General features: G+C 36.1%; 1 protein-coding gene across 1 annotated transcript in view; it reads left to right on the forward strand.

Moving 5' to 3' along the window:
- LOC118750352 (neuroligin-4, Y-linked) overlaps positions 1–4,824 on the forward strand; it is a gene marked incomplete in the record, with an annotated part of 198,765 nt that overhangs the window by 127,779 nt on the left and 66,162 nt on the right.

The following is a 4,824-nucleotide window of genomic DNA, read 5'->3' on the forward strand; positions in this document are numbered from 1 at the left end:
CAAAATACAGCAAAATCAGGGTACAACTAGAATTTTTTGGCGATTTTTTATTTTGCCCCGTAGCGGTTGAAATTGCGTTCAAGGCAGCAGCAGCAGTAGGCTTCGCTATGAGGCTAAGCAGTACTACGAACTCATACCTGAAGAAAAGTGTCAGCGCAGGTTCCGATTGAATTTGGAAATCTCTGGGCAAAGGTACAAGTTGACGTATCACGAGATGGGTCTTAGTAAGATAGTAGAGTTGGACGAGATGTATTTTATCAGGAACTCTTTGTTAATCTAAAAATTAGATTTCTAGATTTTTTAAGCGTATTTCAAACTAGAGTAAAATCTTAAAATGGAGCATTTTACCGACTGCGTATAGTATAATAAAAATTAGGAATTTAAATATTCTCTCCACCAGCTAGGCGGTAATCAAGGCTCTAAGAATACTCTTGGTACTAACGAAATTGGTCGGAAAATACGTCACTTTTAAAATCCACGGCACAGTGGTATGATAGGAAGGTGCATGGCTGCTTAATTGGCTTGAAAGCGTATCTCTGCAGCCATCTCTTCTGACGGGGACGCCTATTGAAGTCCCTTTGGAGTTCTGGGGACTGCTTCTTCTAACAGTTTCAGCGAACGTTGGCCGATTCCCGCCACTTGCAAAGATTGTAAGTCCCTTTGGCCGGAAATTCACATCTCACATCTTTCTCTACATCCCCGCAGACTAATCAAGAAATATCCTCTAACAACTAAGCTCGCGAGGCATATGTTCTGGCTGCTTAGGCTGACGACTTATGTATCTTATTTCCATATCTTGTTAATGGTAACTGCAAAATTTTCATTATATAAGAATGCCTTGAGTGATCCTAATTTTTGTATCAGTGCTACTTCGTCAGCTCTATAGTTGTGAAAGTGAAGTGGTCCTAGAAGATTGGTGACGAGGTGTTAGGGCCGCCTGGCTATCAGTGGCAGGCAGTGATCAGTTTGTTTGGACAACTCTGTGAGCGCGGTGAGATTAGATAGTATTGCACGCTACTTTCCTTATACAACGATGCGCCAAAATGATATTTAGTAGCGTAAAAATTTTAGTGTTTTACTTTAATATCATTAAAACTTTAACTTAATCTAAACTCCCTATTATTTATTTACGGAAAGTTCTCGGACCATTAACGCAATTTCTGCAATTGTTCTGACTACAGCGCCACCATAATATTTTATTTTCATTGGTCCTGCAGACTTTAAATTTATTCAAACACCTCAAAGTTGGTAAGTATTGCATTGAAAGATTCCTTTATATTGATGGGCCAAGCTATTGAAATATAAGAGTGTATTAAAAATCCATTCACTCTTCAGCGAAAGCTCAACACTTCTTAGTTCTTACTATGCTGTGCACATAACATTCCATATGCTATACTGCGCCTTTGCATGCGCGTTTAACTGTAACGAAAAGTGTGCGGATCCAATATTTATTTCCGCTTTTCTGCGCCGCAGTGCGGGCACTTTTCAACAGCTGCCAAACCTCAGTTACACAAGCAACGACCGAACGACCGAACGGCCGAGTTGCGGCAGCTTAATACATCACACTGTCAACGCGCTGCCATGGCGTATACGCAATTTTATCAAAATATCTGCAGCATGCGGCGAATGTAAATCAGCAAAGTACATACCACCAAGGCAAGGAGGTGAATTGTTGCACATAACATGTGTGGGCACATGTCGATGTAAAGGTGTGAAAATGTGAAATTAATAACACTGGCGTCTTTTTGAGGCCGCTGTCGCTTTCTAGACAGACGTCACAGCTGCTGGTCTTGCGTTATGTCAATTTCTTTCAACTTTTTTATTTTTGTAGGCAGTACTTATCTTTTGAAAATTTGCAGATGATTTTTTGCTTTCGACTTTAATTTAATGCAAATCAAATTTTCTTTGTGCCTGCAGCTGCTGAAGTTTGTTTGTTGTTGTTGTGCTAGTCAAAATTAAATTTCCGCACACTCCTTGCTTCCTTCATTCGTTCATTTCAATATATATTTCAAATAATTCAGCGCCGAAGTTTAATAATCAACATAGTCACATTTATATATAACTATGTACATATGTATGTATGTGAATACCTCCTTTTTTTTGGTCGTTCAATGTCGGTGTTCGTGTTGGCAAGTGGCTTTGATTTTTGGGCGCGTAGTGGCGCGGAAATTGATTTTGATTTCTTGAGTGCACGTCAAAAGCATTTTGAATTTCAAGTACGCTCTTCTTTTAGCTGCGAGTGCTGCACTAATAACCACACACATTGGTGGTATGAAAATAAAAAGCACAAAATGTAAGGAAAACCTCTTCGTTAACTGTAGTGCGCAGTCGGCGGCAGTAGCGCGTAAGAAGCAGTGAATGTCAAAATCTTGATATCTCAAGTGGCTTCAATTCAAGTCTGTCGCGTTTTGGTGTTGGAAGTTTTCAAGTTGATACTCTCTACATATATTGGGGAGTGTACATATGTGTGTGAGTGGAGTTTGCCATTATCGTACTTTATATGGAGTTTTAATTAAATATTGTGGGGCACAGAGTAGTGGCGGAAAAACTCTAGGCAAAATGTGAATCTAGTTTAAATATTTTCGATTCTTTTAATTTGTACACAAAATATTATTAGTCGGAAATTCTTAAAGGAAAAATCACTTGGGATTTTTAATGAGATATTTACCTAAGCTTAATTTATTTATTTTTTTTGATTTAACAAAAAATTATACAAATGTTGCTTAAGAAGGCCGTAATTATTGCCGAGACCCTTTTAAACGATTTTCAAAAGTAAAATTTTTGAATACTTCTTTTACCTAAAAATAGCATGTAGAGAACTGTAAAAAAAATTAAATTTAAATGTGTTTAAAATTTTTTCAAAAGTTTCTGATAAAATTCAAAACTTATATTTTTTAAGGTAATTTCTTGAATTTTCCATTACTTCAGCTATAAAATACCCTTGCACTCGTTTTGCTATCTTTTCTCGTTCTCAATATATTAGATTCTGTGCGCCGCTGAAGAAGGTCGAAGCAGACAAGACTGCGACGCGTCGTAGGCCCAGAAATGACAGTTGTACCGAAGGTACATTGAATAGAAAACAACAGAAAGATTACAATTATTATTTTTTTTTCATTCGAAATGGCTCATGAATGGTCATTTTGGTTTTCCTTTTACTCTGTAATGAAATTTTTTTTACTTTTTTGACATTCTAGAGTACAAAACCAATCACAAAATTTACGCATAATTGCTCTAATGCTGCTACCTGTTTATTGCGTCCAAGTTGTACCCCTTTTACACCAATGCTTAACATATTGAAACGAATAGGCCTCGAACTGTACTCGGAGGTTTTGCAGACCAGACAGTCGTTTCGTTTGCTAAATGAACTGGCCACGTCGTTCGTTATGAGATGAGAAGCATGTATTTTGATTGCATTATTGTATCGCCTCACTATACCAAATTGAATAAATTTTTATTCTTCGTCATTGTATTTAAAATTTCCCCTACATATGTATGTTCATTAGGGTGGTCCAAAAACAGTAAAGTAGGATTGTTCTAACAGGGGTATATTTTTTTTATATAAAACAATCCTAGGGAGTGTCGGCATTAAAATTCCGACTTAACTTTTTCACATGCATTTTTGGACTAGCCTAATGTACTAATTTGTACTATTAGTTATATTTGGTATTTCCCTTATGACTGCGCAGTTATGCTGTTCCGAATAAATGTGTATATTATAGTATATTTTGAAAATTAATTTAATATATGAATAGCGGGCTAAAAGTCATACAAACATAGAGTATAACACAGCGATAAATGTAGGAAAATCCCAGAAAATCATAAAAGGAAGTTTCCCTGTTATTTTATTCGCATTAGCACTTCCTTTCCCAACCCAAGAAATGTATTGTAGTTTATGGAGCTATTGCACGCGCACTATTATATACTTATATGTATGCAAGTGTGTATCTACTTGTGAGCGTTTCTTGCCCTAAAAGTTGAATGTCGAACACCTTTTACTAACAATGGCAAGGAAATGATAATAATTACCAACATTATTTAATATTATTTAAGTAAAATTGCCGTTCAGTAGTACATTGTTGGGCACATAAATTAAGGCATCTAATAAACATTAAAAATAGTGAGCTAAACCCTTCTGCAGTGTTTGGAATTTACCCCTTCCATTATGTTTTGGGTCATTTTGACCCAACAATAGAAATTAGACAATTAAAAAAAAATTGAATTTAGTTAATATTTTATTTATCATATGCAGATACCTTACCGGCAAGTGCTGTATGCTTACCAGCTCAAAGTTTGATTTGGATCAAAATTACCCAGAAACACTGTGAGTGTATGGAAAAACTATTTTGCTTCGAGAAAACAAAATAAAATAAAAAACTCTTCTATTTTTTGCAAAACCATAGCCGATAATGGTTTTAACGAATAGAAAACGCCTCGGCTTATTTAAAATTACCTAACTCTGTAATTAACGAATTTTTTTCATGAAAATTGGGTAAATTTGACCCAATCATTGCAGAAGGATTAACCCTCATGCGTTCGGTAATTTACATTTGTAGAGCTTTGCTCTTCAATCTTTCAACGCTCTAATTGGCTATAAATTTTCTAAATAAGCTAAAACTGGAATGGTCGACTCCTCGTCGTTCTTAAAGGCTTGCAAGAATTTCCGAAATGCCTCCAATGTGCACAACTGTGGGGTAGATAGTCCCATGTCATGGGAGCGGCATCATGGGATTGATTATTCCTTATCGACTTTGATGGAAGGTATCAATTCTCTGAATTTAAAAAAAAGTTACTAGACCAAAGAGTAAATTATCAAGTTCCCGCATT

Source organism: Rhagoletis pomonella, unplaced genomic scaffold, assembly GCF_013731165.1.
Source record: "Rhagoletis pomonella isolate Grant_MI unplaced genomic scaffold, Rhpom_1.0 Rhpom_scaffold_00001, whole genome shotgun sequence".
Lineage (NCBI taxonomy): Eukaryota > Metazoa > Arthropoda > Insecta > Diptera > Tephritidae > Rhagoletis > Rhagoletis pomonella.